Source organism: Protopterus annectens, chromosome 9.part0 (assembly GCF_019279795.1).
Source record: "Protopterus annectens isolate FY-2018-M chromosome 9.part0, PAN1.0, whole genome shotgun sequence".
In the NCBI taxonomy this organism is placed as follows: domain Eukaryota; kingdom Metazoa; phylum Chordata; order Ceratodontiformes; family Protopteridae; genus Protopterus; species Protopterus annectens.
Window position 1 is genome coordinate 411,346,445 of NC_056743.1, and position 18,362 is coordinate 411,364,806.

The following is an 18,362-nucleotide window of genomic DNA, read 5'->3' on the forward strand; positions in this document are numbered from 1 at the left end:
TACAGCAACTCAAAGGGTGAAAAACCTGTGGATTCCTGGGGCACCTCTCTGTAAGTAAACAACAGATGAGAAAAATATTTGTCCCAGTCCCTGTTGAACTTGTCTGCAAATGCCCGTAGTATGGTCTTGTGTGTAGAGTGTAACCTCTTAAAAATACCATTAGTCTGGGGATGGTAGGGGTGGTTTTTAGGTGCTTCACCCCATAGCACTTCCACAGACAAGCCAAGATGTCTGACATGAAATTGGCACCTCTGTCAGACAGTATTTCTTTTGAGAAATCTATCCTGCTGAAAATCTCTAACAAAGAATGTACCAATTTTCTGCCTCAGTGGAGGATTCGGCCACTGCTTCAGGGTATCTGGTAGCATAATCTGCTACCACTAGGATATACTTTTTCCCTGTGGAACTTGGGGTACTCAGAGGCCCCGTAGTATCCATAGCTACCCTCTGAAATGGCTCCTTGGTCACAGAAAAAGGCATCAAAGGAGCCTTGACCTTGTCTCCTGCCTTGCCCTTTTGGCACTGCTTATAGGTCCTGCAGTACTCTTTTACATCTCTGGAAATCCTAGGCCAATAAAAGTTCTACATAATACATCTCTTTGTACGCTTTATGTCTATATGACCTGCAAAGGGAATGTCATGGGCTATGGCTAGAAGTTCCAGATGGTAGGCTGTGGGCAGTACCAACTGGTGTATTTTCTCACCCTCTAGCCCTCTCTCAGGGGTCCACTCTCTGTGCAGTAACTTTTTCACCCAGTATACAGATTCCCCTTTCCCTTGGGAATCATATGCCTCACTAGCTACCTTCTTCAGGCCTTGTAATGTAGGGTCTGACAACTGAGCCTCTCTCACCTCTCTTTGTAACTCTTCCCAGCTCCCCTTCCATGGGAAGTCTGGTATTGCCTGACAGTGGTGCCTCGCTGTCAGCCTGGATACTATTACTCACCTCTGCCCTCGCAGTCACCCTGTCCAAGGGAACATCAGTACCCACAAGCAGCTGTGCTCACCTTCAGTCTCACTGCTATGGGGTAGCTCTCTCCCTGAAGTAACCTCTACACCAGTCCTGGTTTCAAGTCTGTAGTCTGTCTGGGTCCCACCCAGGCTACCAGACCCACATGCTTCTCTCCAAGCCTGACTGCATGTAACTGCTTGCACACAAGGTACTGTATTATCAAAATCATTCCCTATCTGAACATCTGCAGGGATATCCTCAAACACACCTACCTGCTTGCTTCCTTTTCCACCTTCCCAATCAAGGTGAACCCTAGCCAAAGGTATTTGGACTGGAGTCCCTCCTAAAGCTCTGACTGCAGTAGATTGCCCAAGCAAGTAGTGCTCCCCTTTAACCATTGCAGGCTTCACAATGATTAGGTCAGAGACTGTGTCTGTCTTAGCAGTGGCCTCTTTCCCATTTACTAAGATAGAATATAACCTCTTGTGGTAGTTTGGTACCCTTGTTGTCTCCAGACAACTTACTGCTGGCATTCTGTCTTTCCCACTTACTGGCTCTCCCATCTTTTGTTCCCTACATTGCCTTCTTGGACATCTATATGTTACATATGCCCAACGTTTCCTGGAATTCATTAATTCCTATACCCTGGACCAGCTCGTTCTTACCCCCACTAGATGTAGCAACATACTTGACCTGGTCATTACTAACATGGGCAACCGTTGCTCTACACCAGTAGTCAACTTCTCCCCGGTTAGATCCTGCCACAGACTAATCAACTTGGAAATCCACATCCCGCCCACCCCCGCAAAGGTAGCCACCATGAAAAACTTCTCCAAAGCTAACTTTGGGCTCCTAAAAACAGAGGTGGCTAACTTCACAGCACCCATGCAAATGTAGAATAGTTGCATGACCGCCGACTCATACACCAGTGCACTGTACGAACATGTACACAAATGCATGGATCTCGCCATAACCAAGATGCTCTCCTCAAAAAATGGAAGCCAATCTGGTGGTCCTCTGCCATAAACAAACTCTACAACAGAAGGAGGAAACTGATGAGGAATAAGGTGAAGTCCCAAGACTGGAAAAAATCCCTTATCAGCCTCAACAAAAAGTTGAGATCCCTTATTAAATCCTCTAAAGCTAGCTATGAAAATAGAATTGCAGCAGATAGTAAAGATAACCACAAGGCCTTCTATAGCTATGTAAAGAATCTCCATGGCAATAGCCAGATTCGCTCTGAGCTACTGCACAATGGTACCTCTTATACTGAGCCAACAGATATTGCCAATATACTGGCCGACAGATTCAGTGCCAACTTTTTCCCTCCACCCCAAAGGACCAATCACAATACCAGTAGATTGCCAGGCACCCAGTATTACTGCTGCACAGGTTAAACCAGCACTATCCAAGGCTAAGATACAGCTTCTATGGGACCTGGCAATATCCCTGGCTGTGTTCTACATGAACGGCAGAGTGAATTGGCACCTCACCTGTGTGCCCTGTTCAATCACACCCTCACCTCAGGCTTTGTCCCTAACGAATGGCGCACTGCTGTAGTCATCCCTCTGCACAAAGGAGGAGTGACTGTAGACCCTGGGAACTATTGTCCCATTAGCCTGATGAGTCTGATATGCAAAGCTATGAAACGCATCATCATGGACCTAATAAACAAGGCTATAAGGAATCTCCAAACTCTGGATCCCACATAGTTTGGTTTTGTGAAGGGTAGATCATGCCTGCTCAACTTGGTCAACTTCTTTGAGTCAGTCAGAGCTGTGGATGAAGGCAAGGTGGTTCATACAGCCTACCTTGATCTGGTCAAGGCTTTTAATACCATTCCCCAGTCAGGAATCATAGAAAAACTCAGTAAGCTAGGCATCAACCCGTATATCACTAGGTGGGTTGCAAACTGGCTCACAGATAGAACCCATAGTGTGAAAATAGCTGACTCCAAGTCAGACTGCCGACCAGTCATGAGTGGACTTCCACAGGGTTTGGTCCTGGGTCCTCTCCTGTTTGATATCTACTTCTCTGAAGTCCAGGCCAACACGTAGGGACTCTGGCTGACAAAGTTCGCAGACGATTGCAAGTTGGGAGCTATTGAAGTCCAGGCCAACACGAAGGGACTCTACTTGACAAAGTTCACAGACGATTGCAAGTTGGGAGCTATTATTAACTCCCCAACTGATGTTGACATCCTACAGAAAGGCCTCACTGAGACCAACGACTGGTGTCAGAACTATAGCCTTAAGTTCAATGCCAAAAAATGTGTCGTCATCCCCCTTGGAAAAAAACAGTTCCCATGAATTACTACATTGATGGTAGTCCATTAGACACAGAAGGCATTATAAGAGATCTGGGAACACAGGTTGACAGCGACCTCTCTTTTGACCACCACATTGCCACTGTGGTCAGAAAGTCCTTCTATGTGGCACATCTCATTACTAAGGGTTTTGCATGCAGGAAGAAAGAGGTCATTGTCTCCTCTACTCTTCTCTCATTAGGCCAGTCATCGAGTACAATGCCTCATTTGGCATGTACCTCACTAGACACCTGCAACAACTGGAGAGGCCACAAAAGTACCTCACAAAGAGGATCCTAGGCCTTAAACACTTGTCCTATATGGACAGACTCAAAAAACTCCAACTATTCTCTGTCTCATATCACCTATGTAGAGGCGATCTCTGCTTGACTTACAAAGCCATGTCTGACCCAGCTCTGTTAGAAATGCTACATCTAAAGAAATCCCAATCTCTCCGCAGTACATGCTCCAAAGACCTCAGCCTCATTACCACAATCAGCAGAACATGCTGGAGGGACAGGTTCATAACCCAGAGACTGCCCATGCTATGGAATAGACTTCCCATACATGTCAAACAGAGGACCTCACTGGCCGTCTTCAGGAGAAATCTTGATGAGTGGATGGGAAATAGAAAGTTCACCTCAGGGATCACTCCAGTGGCTCTGCTCGACAGAGACACTGGGAAATAAGGTTGGGTGGCACGATGTCAGGGTAATCCTATGGGCTAGGCTTGCAAAGGCTTCAGGGCCATTAGCCTCGTACACCCCTATGAACATGACCCCACTGGTTGCATTTAAAACATTTATGCCTTGGTCCTGGACATGTACCTGGAGTAGTGGCTTCCGCTGCTACTGGCAGACTCTGTTGGGGCAGTCTATGCTGCTGCCCACCATGGATTCCCTTAGATCCCTGAGCAGTACTGAGTATCCCTTTCCTGTGCAGTGATGCCCTGCTTGCTAGGTGTAGGTCTCCCTTTTCTCCCCAACTCATTTGCTGTGTTGCATTCTGTCTGCTAACCAGATTTTCATGTCCTTAGGCAAAGCGCTAAGGTCTTGTTCCCTCACCAAAAGGTCTGCCAGTCCTTAAAAAGTGGTGACCTGACACCCACTCACCCACCTATGAAAATAAGTGCTTAGTTCAGCAATATAATCACACATACTTTCATCTGCCTTGCATCTATGCTGACAAAACTTTTTTCTATAAGCTTCAGGTGTTAACTTAAAACACTGTAAAAGACAATTTTTAACAGTATTATAAGTTAAGCAATCAGTAGCAGACAATTTAGACATAGCAGTTACAGCTTTACCATGGAGTAATGGGGTCTGGAACCATACCCAGAACCCTAGGTCAACATTATACTGTTTACATACCCTTTCAAACATAGGAATGAAACTGTCAAAATTATCCCCCTCTATAAATTGTAAAAGAAATTTACTGACCTTTGTTGCTTCTGGAGTTCAGTTGCTCCCTACTCCATTACCTCCATGACCCTGGTGAAAAGTCAGCATCTCCTTTTCATGTTGCCTCTGCCTCTCATTATCTTCAGCTTCCAGAAGTCTCAGTCTGTCTGCTGCTTCCAATTCCATTTGTTTCTCTTGCTGCAGTCTCTCTGCTGAGTCCATTTCCAAACATTTGGCCTTCAGTTCAAGTCTCTTTAACTCCAGATGGATTTTTAACTCCTCTATGGAAAGGTTGAGCTGTCTATTTTCTGAGAGTTGTACATCTCCGAGGCCAGACTGGTTGTCCTCCTGATTGCTGGTCTGTGATGCAGCTGTGCCCAAGGCTGCAATCATTTTTGCTTTAGTCAGGTTGGCATGCACCAGTCCTTAAGCCTGGCACAGCTTAGCCAACTGGCTCCTTGTCAGCTTGCCATACTCTTCTGCTGACATCCTTGCCTGTTCTCCCTGACTAACTAAGCTAGCAAAAAATAAATAAATAAAACTATCATGATATGAAACTCTGAATGTTCACCGTGTGGCTGATTGAGAGTACAAACACCTTCCTTAGTGACCACTGTTTACAGGCTACAGGAATTCAATATCCATATCACTGAATCCTAATATGTGGATATCCCACCAGTTAATATGTGATGCCCCACCACTGGCCCAGTAATCAAGGAGCCTTAATCCTCACCAGTGGGAACAGTGGGTGACATACACACTGGGAGGATGACAAGTACACACACACATTAAAGTGTAATTTCCCTTAAGAACACACAGAGACGACAGTCAGTCTGGGGCTGGTTTCTCCCTCTTTCTCCAGATCCCCAGTACAACTCTCCACTGGTACAGCTATAGAGTTGAGATCTCAGCTGAGTGGCCAAGCCAAGACCTCCAGCACCCTCTCTGTCCAACCAGTGCTTTGTGTCTCTGCTCAAGTAGCTGACACACACTCTCTTTGAGATTTGATTTATACACACACACACACACACACACACACACACACACACACACACACACACACACACACACACACACACCTTGGAAAGGCTGGCACAGGTTTACTAGCTATACCCCCATTTGCCCTGGTTTTGACTGCCACCAGCCCCTATTTATCAGCTACTATAAGGCCCTTAACAAAGGGTATTCAGTTTTACTGTGTAATGTTACTATAAATCCAAATGGTAGTTTGACCAAGAGCAAGGCTATTAGGAGTGGCCTGCACAGTGTCACCAAATAGATATGCAAGTACTCTGAGAGCTTAAATATGTCTCACAAATATCAGCCAGAATGAAAGATTTAAATATATTTAACAATAAATAATAAAAGAACAAGAACATACTCCATATATAATCACAGTAACTTCAGAGTTCAAAATCGCAGGAAATATTTACAACAGCATTGTAGGACAGTCTCAAATAAATAAAAACATCTAAATTAAGCTCAGCTATATTCCTGACTATATCTAAAAGAAATTACTGTACCTTAGAAACTTACTATTACAGCAAGGCAAGTGTGGTGAATGGATCTTCCAGCTGATGATGTCAGGTCAAAGACAGATGCAAAATGCACTGCCTCTCTCAGAGAGTTCTTAAATTAACATCTCAAATATTGCTGCTGGAATACTTGCAGCATGGCATCACCTATTGACATCTGAATATCCCAGGTGAAAACCATTGATGCAGCTCTAGCATTTAGCATCTAACAGTGAAAACACATAGACCTTAGATCTTTTGGCAAATTATGGAAGTTTTAAAATAGTTTACATTCCTTCACAGTTAAAGACAATGCAAAAAAACTTCTAGCTCTAAACATTATGTCTGTTACTGCACTGATACTGAGACATAACATCTTTTTTTTATGGGCCAGCTATAAAGTAACTTAACCTCAACCATTCTTCTGAAGCTTTGCAAGTTAATCTCATGTGTTTCAGTCTCCCCTGTTAAACAGTTACAATAGTGTATACAAATATCTCTTTACCACATGTCTATACAATATGACATACAGTTCTAATACATTTATAACACAGGCATATGAATCATGTTGATATTAACTAATGACACACAACCTGTTACAAAATTCCAGATAGCTGGTCTGGCAGTATCTCTTTTTGTTACATTTCTATATAAATCATAGTAATATTCACAAGTGACATATAATTATTTACAGAATTACAGCTAGCTGGGCTGGCAGCATCACCTTTTGTTACACATGGCAATAGAACAAAAGGGTAATAAAAGAAAGTCATGTGGAAGAAACGATCATTTGTTGTTAAATAAGGTCATAATGGAGAACTGTAAAAAGGGGAAGAATTTAAGTATAACATGGACAGACTACAAAAAAGCATTTGACAGCATCCCACATTCACGGATAAGTGCTTACAAATGTATAAGATACACCCTGCACTGATCGATTACATTACAGTGACCATGAAACAGTGGCAGACAACTTTGCAGTTAAGCCATGTTAAAGGACAAATTATTATTCCAGGGATAAAAATTCAGAGGGGGGTATTCCAGGGAGACTCTTTATCACTACTGCTCTTTTATCTTGCCGTTAACCCATTAAGCTGTGTACTTAACAATTAGGTCATGGCTACAATTTGGCTCCCAGAAAACAACAACGTTTAAAGACGTCTCATCATCTTTTTGTGGGTGATTTAGAACTGTATAGTTTGTCAGATGAAGAACTGAAAGCACAACTACAAGTGGTCAGCATTTTCTCAGATGATGTAAGAATGCCATTTGGTCTTGATAAATGTACAAAAGCATCCTTTAAAGCAGGAAAACTGCAGCACCAAGAAAATATCAGTCTGGGACAGAAATGTGATATAAAAGAACTTGAGCAAGAGGGAGTGTATAAATATTTGGGAATTGATGAAGTATGAACAATAAAACATGAACAAATGCAAAAAAAAAAAAAAAACTTACTACGAAATACTTTAGAAGACTAAAATTAATACTGAAAACAGCTCTGATATCTAAGAAAAAAGTCCAGGCTGTAAACCAATTTGCTCTTCCTGTCCTAAAGAAGTGATTGACTGGCCCCAAAAGGTATTGGATCAGTTAGACAGGAAAACAAGAAAAATGCTTTGGGCGTATCAAATAATTTACAAAAATCAGTGTATTCCAAGATTATATATTCCATGTTGTGAAGGAGGTATAGGGCTCCTCGAAATTGATTACATGTATAGATCTTCAGTCATAGGATTGTGTGCATATCTGCTGACCTCACAAGGTCCAAACATAGTGAAAGTTTTAAAACGTGAGGAGAATAAGCCTAAAATGACTTCCCTGCTTAGTTTAGCAAAACTATATTGGTGTCAAATGGGAATGGAAATCAAGCCAGAAGTAGATAAAAATCAGGCAGCAACTGAATGTGCCAAAACAAAGAGAAAGAATAAGGCAATGAATGTGGAAAATGCATCAGCATTGCCTCATGTCGATGAGGACCAAATGCAGGAATGGTTAAAGAGAGGTGAATTTAAACCAAAAGATGAAAGGGTAATATTGGTGGCCCAGGATAGTGCATGCATGTTGGTTTACAAAGTCCATTGAACATGTGGGAGAAACAGACAAATGCAGGTTTTGTAAAACAGAGGTGGAAAAAATTGCAAATCTTGTTGCTGGGTGCGATACACTAATTGCAGAAGGACTGTATACTGGAAGGCATAATAATTTGGCAAAACTAACGTATAGTATAGTAATATAGTAATATTGAAGTAGCTGAGAAGCACTGGAAACATGACCCACAAAGCATTAAAGAAAATGATGAAGTTTATATTACATGGGATCACCCATTGCTTTCTCGTATTCTGTGTTGCTTTATTGCTTTTTTCTGTTTTGTATATTGTGATTCATTTTCTTCACACTGTGTTTTACATGTATTCTGCTTTTAATTGCATATTTAAACTAGGAAAGAGACCAAAGCTGTGTCTCTTGAGACTTGCATAGATATTAAATTTTCCCCACCCTAGGTCTGTTTTGTTTTTAAACTGAACTGTATTTCTAGTTTCCTGCCCCTAATGTTAATTTGACCACATATCTCCTTCACCCTCCTCTATCATTGGCTATTGTGAGTAAACACAAAATTATTATTTTGTGTAATCACTCCCCTTCAACTATTTAAATTTATTGGCCATCCCACTGTATTCCATAGAACCAGAATACAAAGTACCCACCCCTTCCAATCTGTCTTGCTCTTTTAAAATTAGCGTCTCTTCACTTAGATAGCTAAAGCTTAGGTTATCCCCTCTTTCATATCTAATTTCTTAGTGCACACTGCAGTACTTAGAGTATTAACCTAATTTTCCATATTACCTTTAAAATCTACACGGTCTACTCCAAGACCACCGATTACTGGAGAGAACACATTCTGCCTCTCAGTAGTCATCTTGGAATTAGTGCCTCTGTTTTGCTCCTGGTGAGAGAGGCAGCACAGGAACATTATTTCCTGGGGACTGCTAATCACTGGAATGCCTAATAACTGCTTCAAAGGTGCCAGTTTGGAATTTGTGCTTATATTTTGCTTCTGCTGAGAGAAGGAGTAGAGTGCATAGATGTGTAACTCTTTATGCTTGGTATAGATCCCCGTTCCTGATTGGTCTGGTTGCTATTCAGTGTGTCTACAAGGAAAAGGCTACAACAACCCTGCAGGCCCTGACATCATCTGGGACAATTATCATTGAGAAAGTTACCCGAAAGCTTTGCTTTAATAAAGTTTTTGCTTGACGTTGGAGTGGTTTATTTTGAGTCTGTCATTATTTTTGCAGTTACCACAGTATCTACCTTACCACCATCATCTGGGACAAGACAGTAGGTCACAAAACAGGCTGTGGCCTGCTTCTCATCTTGGGGTTGGTGGTACTGTTTTGCTTCTGGTGACAGAAGAAGCAAAGGACATTGTATCCCAGGAGAATGAAGGAGTGATGAGCCCGACATTAATAGTAATCAGGAGTGCCCATTCAGGCGACTCCCTGCTTTTCATTATTCCTGACAAGCTAATATTTTTCTTTTCAATAAGTACCGCTCGATTTGCTTTTAACTTCAGAATATCTGCGTAAATACTTTATCTGTAATTCATCAGGCTGTACTTATTAGTTACCCCTTGAGTGTTTGGCAGTGCCCTGTATAGCCACATATACCTTGAGTTGACATTTTGCCTGTAAAAAGCACTACTGAAATTTCACCAGTCCCTATTTGTACATAGGACTACTGGTTTGCAGTGACAAGCACTGCCCCCAGAGTAGCTAATTGGATACTCCTGACATTACTTTATAGTCTCACTCCAACTGTCAAATCCAGTAAAAAGGGTCTGTTGCCCTGAATATGAACTTTCCCACTACCTCTGTTACCAGCTTGACGGGTATGGGTATCCTGAGGCAATGTAGAAATTGCCTCTGTTTACTGACAACCAGTTAATTCTCAAACAAAGTGATATGGTGTGTGAGCGATGTATTTACACAATGTCACTGAAGGCAAAACTGTCACATAAAAGTACTCCTAATGTCAATAAGGTTGACAGTAGTACACATGCTGCACCCATTACACACAGTTCAAAGCAGACACATAGACCCACATATGCTGAGGCACTTAAATGTAACCTTCCTAAATCCCAAACACCTCCTAGACAAAGTACACAATACAAACACACTCAGCAACCATGAATGCACTCTTTCAAAACAACACCCACATCAACACATACAGCCACATCTCATGGAGCCTGAACTTCTAAGCCTATAAATCAAGCCACCGCAGAATCCAACATTCTAGTTATTGGAGACTCCGTTGTGAGACACACTGATGTCCCTCTCACCAGGCTGAGTAAGGAGAAAGTCACAGTCAATTGCTTATCAGGAGCTAGGCTCCACACATTATGCATACACTCAGGTCACTGAACCACAAGTACCAGTATGACTCAGTCATAGCCCATGTGGGTGTAAATGACCTGAGATGTTCTTTCCTAGACTATATGAAGAGAAACATCATGGAGCTCTCAGAATATGTGTCCAAGGCTGGTATGAGCCTAGCACTGAGCAGCATTTTACCTTCTCCAAAGATGATGCCATAATATGAGCAAAAGATGACAGCCTTTAATAATTGACTTAGTTTCTGGTGTCATTCTAAGGCGGTGCAATATTTGTCAGCGTGGAAGGAGTTGGTCAACAGACCATACTGCTTTGCCAAGAATGGTCTACACCTCCCCCCGTAGGCTTTCAAATATTAGCTAAAACCATGTCCTCCCCTATAGTGCCTTTTTTAGGTAATGCCAAACTGAAACTACTTCCAACATATCAAATCAGAACCAAGACAATCTAAAGGTGTTACTGCTCAATGCTGGGAGTCTAAACAAAAAACTCAATCCCTAGAATCTCTCTTCACCCTACAGAATGCTGACGTCTGTGCAGTCACTGAAACATGGTTTAAAGCTGTGGAGAGCACACCGGCAGTGCAAGGATATAATGCTTCCACACGTTTGGAACAGCTACTACACAGACAGGGACTACAGCTAGAGATGTCTTGATTTACATCAAAAATAAATATATGTCAAGGCTGGTCAAACAGGATAATGCACTTGAGATTCCCCATGTTCAAATCACCATAAGCAGTATCAAATACTACTTCCTTGCAAGCTATAGGTCTCCCTCTATGACTCAGGAATACCCATACCACATATTTCAATTGACTGGAAACACTCACCATCCAACCCAATACCATATTCATGTCTGACTTTAATTGCCCCAATATTAACTGGGAATCATATACAACACCAAACGTACAGGCACAAGCACAGAGATTCCTGGAATTTGTAAACACAGACTCCCTCGACCAGATTGTCAGTACACCAACAAGGGGTGCAACCGTACTGGTCCTTACTAATATGGGAGAGTGCTGCACACCCCCTAATGTAATCTCTTCTCTGGTAAGGGCAGCCCACAAAATGGTCTCCTTTAAAGTAAAAATAAAACCTGGAACCCCAGCTAACCCTGAAATATTCAGGACCTACTCCGAGGCTAACTTCCTACTACTATTAAATAATAACCGGGCAAAATTTCAATCCCCCATAAACTGTGAGAACACTGTTACCTACGCAGAACTTTTCACAGAAACCCTATGCAAGCATGTTAATAGCTGGACAGAGGCAGCTGTACCCACCAGGAAGAAGTACAGAACTAACTCAAAAAACAAGCCACCCCGGTAGAATCACATCATCAATATACTGTATAACAGAAGGAAGAAAATCATGGCAAAAATTAGGAGGTGCAGCACCCAGCAGACTAAACAAACAACTCAGAGACAATTAAAGTCTACCAAAGCTAAATTTGATGTAAATTTGGCCTCCTGGGCCAAGGACAATCACGAGGTATTCTTTAGCTATGTGTACAGCCTCAAAGGCAATGCACAATTTTGTGCAGAGCTCATTGTAAATGGAATGACCTATATTGAGCTGGAAGATATAGCAAACCTACTGGCTGAAAAGTTCAGCTCCAACTTTACCCCTCTCTTCCCATCAACCTTCCCTCAGGAAATGCCATCAAATATAACTACCCCTGCTATCACTAGGGAACAGGTCCTTAATGCTCTCTCTAAGACCAAGAACACTGCATTGATGGGTCCAGACAATATCCTAGGATGACATGATCTATCAGGCCCCCTGGAGTTGCTATTTAATTGTAGCCTTCAAACAGGCTTTGTGCCCCATGAATGGAGAAAAGCAATAGTCATCCCTCTTCACAAAGGTGGGGCATCTTCAGACCTTGGAAACTACAGACCCTTAAGTCTCGCTAGTCTCATATGCAAAGCCATGGAAAGAATTATCATGAAAGTCATCAATAATGACATAGAAAAACCTCCAGACACTGATCTCAACCCAGTTTGGTTTCATCAGGGGCAGGTCATGCCTATTCAACCTGGTGGGTTTCTTTGAGAAGGCCATCAAAGCAATGGATGAGGGCAAAATGGTTCACACTGCCTACCTTGACCTGGCCAAGGCATTTCACAAAATACCCCACTTGGGCATTGTTGACAGACTTAAGAGGTTAGGTACAAACCCTTATGTAACCTGATGGATAGCCAACAGGCTCAGAGACAGGTCCCAGGAAGCTAGAACTAGGGAGTCCACCTCTACAAAGAGGACAGTTAAAAGCAGAGTCCCTCAGGGATTGGTCCTGGGACTGCTCCTTTTTGGCATTTACTTCTCTGTAGTCAAGACCAACTTCAGTAGCATCTGGCTGAATAAATTTGCAGATGATTGCAAATTAGGAGCTGTCATTGAATCACCCACTGACATAAATGTTCTCCAGGAAGGGCTGACACAGACAAATAACTGGTTCCAGAGCAACGGACTAAAACTAAATGCCAAGAAATGCATAATAGTATCCTTCTGGAAGTCATACACCCCTGGTAACTATCATATTGACACCACACCCCTAAGAGATAACATAGTAGTCAGGGACTAGGGACACACGCAGACAGTAATCTAGCCTTTGACCATCATGTGTATACAGTAGTGAAGAAATCATTTGGTTTTGTGCAGCCTATAAATAAAGGTATGGCATCTAGGTCCAAGGAAGTCATTGTTCCACTTTATTCATCATTCACCAGACCTATTATACCTAACCAGACATATCCAACAACTGGAACATCCACAGAGGTTCCCAATGTATGTATCCCAGAGACTATCCTTTGTCTGGAACAGGCTCCCCATCTATGTGAAGCAGAGTTCCTCTGTAACCCAATTCAAGTGTAACTTGGACAGTCAGATAGGGAACAGGAAATTCATCCCTGGTTTGGCACCTGTGTCTGTAATAGACACAGACAGCCTGTAAATGGCTCATTTCCCAGGCCCCTGCTTGTAAATGCTTCACCTTCCAAGCCCTCTGCATACACTTATCATGGGTGCCAGAACTTGTCAGAGGTTTGAGATACATGGCTAGGCTTAAAAATATCATGTTCTGTAGTCCTATCTCGCCTTCATTCTTACATATGGGTTTGGAGCTGATCCTTGGCTCCGACTCGGCCGATTACAAAGCTCGACGTCTCTAATTTGGCTCGTGGCAAGGTAGGTATCCCATAATGCACTGGCAACAATCCCCAGATCTCATTTGCCGCTCTGAGTTCAGATGTGTTCTCTTTCTTATTATAGTGTTCTTTTTTGACTGTAAAGTTAGTTTAGTGTTAATAGCTTACTGTTGTTAACTTGGAGTAGGTAGTGTGTTTCTGACGTTTTTTATTGCAAATTGTTGTTGCTAATTATTGGCCGTCGATTCATAAGGCCTTCCTTAGTGATATCCCTTAGTTTTCTGTTGTTAATCTTTCTCAGGCATAGGTCAGTTTTTTAGTTAGACGATCTATTTTTGCCTTGTCTGTTGCTTGTTATTCTCTGTCTCACCTACTCCTCTGTTCAGGGCTAGGTCCATTTAAGTTAGAGGACCTAGTCCTCTATTGCCTTTTCCCCTTGTGCATTGTTTCTTCAGCAGGGCTAGGCCCATTTAAGTTATAGGACCTAGTCCTGTATTGCCTTTCTCCCTTGTGTGCTGTTTCTTGAGCAAGGCTAAACCTGTTTAAGTTAGAGGACCTTGTCCTCTCTTCTTATTGTCTGTCTACTATTATAGTCTGTTGTTAGCTGTTGTGGTAGTTATGTCTAAGGAAACTAAAGACCATAAACCTTCGGGTTTTAAGAAATGCCTAAAATGTTCACAAAAAATGTCCCTGACTGATGGGTATAGTATTTGTGTGTATTGTTTGGGAGCCATACATCTACAGGAGACATGTACCTTTTGCCATTCTTTTAGTTCCCAGGTTCTCCAGGAAAGGAAGAACAAACTTGTTTTGAAATGTCTCCTTAAACCTTCCTTTGAGGATGATTTAGCTAGTTCTTCCTCTTCTCACTCCATGTCTCCCTCTTTAAAAAAGAGAAGGTCAAGTCAGTGAAAAGACAGTCTCCTACACTGACTGCTAAATCAGGACCTCCAGAGAAAGTTGCCAGACTTGACAAACCTTCTACCTCTTCGGTTCCTCTGCCTTTGGAGCCAGTTGAGGTTATTGATATAGACCTTCCAGTTTCGGCCCCAAGTTTTTTGGCACCGATAGCTGGATCCATACCTCGGAGCCAATCGAAAGATTTATTACCGATATCCCCGACACTTAGATCTCCAGTTTTGCAGAGATCTCGATCCCCTACCTTGTCTTTCAGATCCTCCAGGAGTCTTTCTGAGGAGGATGTTGAGAGGGTGGTGCTTAGACTTTTGAAGTCGACGGAGCTAGCAAATTTGTTGTCGGCTCCAACCCAGTCGGTTCCGGAGCCATCTAAAGCCATATTACCTGCTTCTGTTCCTCCTCTAAGCCATGCTCGTCTTTCGGAGCCAGATCTATCAGTGCTGTTTGTTGTGGAACCATCGGTTCCAGTGCCTCAAGTGGTTGTCTCGGAGCCGAGTTCTGCTCCGACACCTTCAGTGCTGTCCTTGGTGTCCAGGAGCCGAAGCTCATCAGTCGGCCCCGATGGGGACGCTCAGACCCGAACTTCTTCTCTTCCGAGCCTACTTCTTGGTGCGCCGGCCCAGCTGAGCTTGGATCCTACATCTATCTCAGAGCCAGTCACTACTTCTGCTTCTTCGGAACCGGTGGTGTCCTTGGAGCCGGAGAGATCTGCCTTCGAGATGATGAGGATCGTGCTGTCTAGATCTTCAGCTCTACAGAATGGTACCGATGTTCTTCCCCCTCAAGCTCCGACCTCTGACTCAGCACCATCCCTTTCTCTTGACAGCAGAGACCCTCAGCCTCAGAAACCCCCTTTGGGTGGCCCCCAGTCTTCCGAGACCTCCCGAGAATACCTTTCTAAGGAGCCTCCTCAGAAGAGAACTTGCAAGAAGAAGCATGTAGACTCCCCTGATGAGTCCATCACCTCTGACACTGGCCTCGAGGAGCTAGAAAGGTCCCATAGGTCATCCTCTGATGATATCTTCTTCATAGATAAACAGAGAGGCGGCTGGCCCACCGTCACCCCTTCTGATGAGGAGTCAGTGTACCTGAAGGCTTTCGGGTCTCAACCTTCAGCCTCTTGGGTGTCTCCACCTTTCGATGAGCTGTTAGATTTGGTGAGTCGAAAGGTGTGGGAAACTCCTGACACCATGGAACCAGTCCCCAGAAGGCCGAACAAATTCCTTTCAGCTCCTAGGGAAAAAGAGTTTCTGACCAAAGGTGTGCCTGTAGATGCCATGGTGGTGGCAGCAGCCACAAAGAAGGAACTAGCAGAGACTTCCTCATCTGTCCACCCACCAAATAAAGAGTCTCGAACGATGGACAGATATGGGAAGTGTATTTTTTCTTCAGTGGCTTTTACACTTAGATTGCTGAATTACCTTACCCATTAAACTCTGTTGTTAACTCCTCCATGAGGCTGATATCTTACGCGGCAGATGGAGCGAGCAGGGCAGCGGGTTCAGGAGTTCCCCTTAGAAGACACTCCTGGATGCGCTTGTGTAACTTTGCGGAACCCTTCAAATCTACATTTACCAATGCCCCCGTTGACGGTTGCTCTCTGTTTGGACCAAAGGTAAAAGACACACTCACCAGATGCAAGCAGGAAAGGAAGACTCTCTCTGCCGTGGAAGTACGTTTTTCCATTCCTTCTAGACCATACCCTAAAGGTCAGAGAGGGGGAAAAATGTGGTTCAAGAAATCTCAGAGATTTTTCCGAGATGCACAAGGTGATTCCTTCTCCAGAGGCAGAGGAAGAGGAAATAGTGGTAGACGTTGACCTAATGGCAGGAAGGGGGGGTCCGCAAAATCAGGGTGACCGCAATTCCTTTCGTGGACGTCCCTATCAGTGCTCCTGAAGTGAGGCCCGGCTCTGCTTTTCTGGAGCCAGTCAGGGGTCTCTTATCTTTGTACCCAGAAGCCTGGCACAACATCACACATGACAAGTGGGTACAAAAAATAATTTCCAGAGGATACTCCATACCCTTCTCTTTTCCACCTCATCTAACCAAGAGAATCCCAGATGTTCCACCCAATCACAGGGATCAAGCAACTATAGAAGTCCAAAAGTTGCTTCAAAAAAGAGTCATCCAAACCGTCCCCACAGACCAGATAGGATTTGGAACTTACTCCATATTCTTTTTAGTGCCAAAATGAACAGGGGACTGGAGACCCATCTTGGATTTCAGCAAGTTAAACGAATCAGTGAAGAAGTTGAAGTTCCGAATGGTAACACTGCAGTCTATACTCCCTCTGTTAGGGAAAGACAATTGGATGTGCTCCATAGACCTCCAAGATGCATACTACCACATAAAAATGGACAGAACATCAAGGAGTCATTTAAGCTTCCGACTGGGAGTCAGTCATTACCAATTTCGTACTCTGCCCTTCGGTCTCACCACAGCCCCCAGGGTGTTCAACAAATGCATGGCGGTAGTAGCGGCTCACTTGAGACGTCTTGGATTCCAAGTATTTCCGTACCTGGACGACTGACTCCTGACTGCCACCACCAGACACCTACTTCTACAAGCCAGGGATTTAACCATCCAAGTCTGAACTCAGCTAGGCATCACTATAAATTGGGAAAAGTCTGTCTTGTCGCCCTCTCAATATGTGACTTTTATAGGCGCAGAAATAGACACAGTCGCAATGATCGCTCGCCTTCCTTCAGACAGAGTGCAAAATCTCAGGCAACAAATATACAGCCTGTTTCCCCAACACAAGGTCAAAGTGAAGACAGTGCTCAAACTACTGGGAACCTTGGCCTCTGCTATAACTCTAGTTCCATTAGCCAGACTACATATGAGAATTCTACAGTGGCTACTCTTTTCCCAGTGGTCTCTTCAACAACTGCCTCTGTCTCATCCCATTTTAATAACGGAGTCTTGCAAAAAGGACCTTCGTTGGTGGATCCAGTCCAGTCAACTAATGACAGGGAGACCATTCATTCCTCATCAACCCGTTGCTACTGTGACCACGGCTGCCTACCAGATAGGGTTGGGAGGCATTATCTAGGAAGGGCAGTCCAAGGCACATGGCAAGAACATGAGGCTCACTTGCATATCAATGTTCTAGAGATGAGAGCAGTGCTACTAGCATTGCAAGCACTTCACAGCTTTCTTCCTCTAGTGACAATAACAATCCAATCAGACAATTTGTCAGTAGTATGATATATAAACAAACAAGGGGGAACCAGATCCTACACCCTATGTCGAGAGGCTCTATGTGTTTGGCAGTGGGCGATATCTTCCCAACGCTTTCTAGTTACAATGCATATCCCAGGGAGAACCAGTGTGATAGCCGACAAGCTCAGCAGGGCAATTTTGATGCCTCACAAGTGGTCTTTGAATCAGAAAGTTGCGGAACAGATTTTCTGCAAATGGGGATAGCCTTGCTGCAATCTGTTTGCCACCCCAATGAACACAAATGCAGCAACTACTTCACCCTTATGCCTCCCGGGGGAGACGCAGAGAGACGCACTTGTCCACAACTGGCCCTCGGGACTTCTTTATGCCTTTCCTCTTTTTCTGCTAATATCAAAAGTTATCCAGAAATCAAAGACTTTGGGAAGCAGAATGATTCTCATCACTCCTTACTGGCCTCGTCAGATTTCATTCCCCTTTCTTGGGCCTCACCTTCTGGACGATCCATGGACTCTGGACCCAGTACCAGACCTTCTGACACATATG

The 18,362-nt window shown here is 43.6% G+C and overlaps 1 protein-coding gene across 2 annotated transcripts in view; it reads left to right on the top strand.

Annotated features, from left to right (window-relative positions):
* The window catches only part of SLC39A14 (solute carrier family 39 member 14), a 1,521,355-nt gene that overhangs the window by 952,408 nt on the left and 550,585 nt on the right, over positions 1–18,362 (top strand). The gene's annotated exons all lie outside the window — the stretch shown is intronic.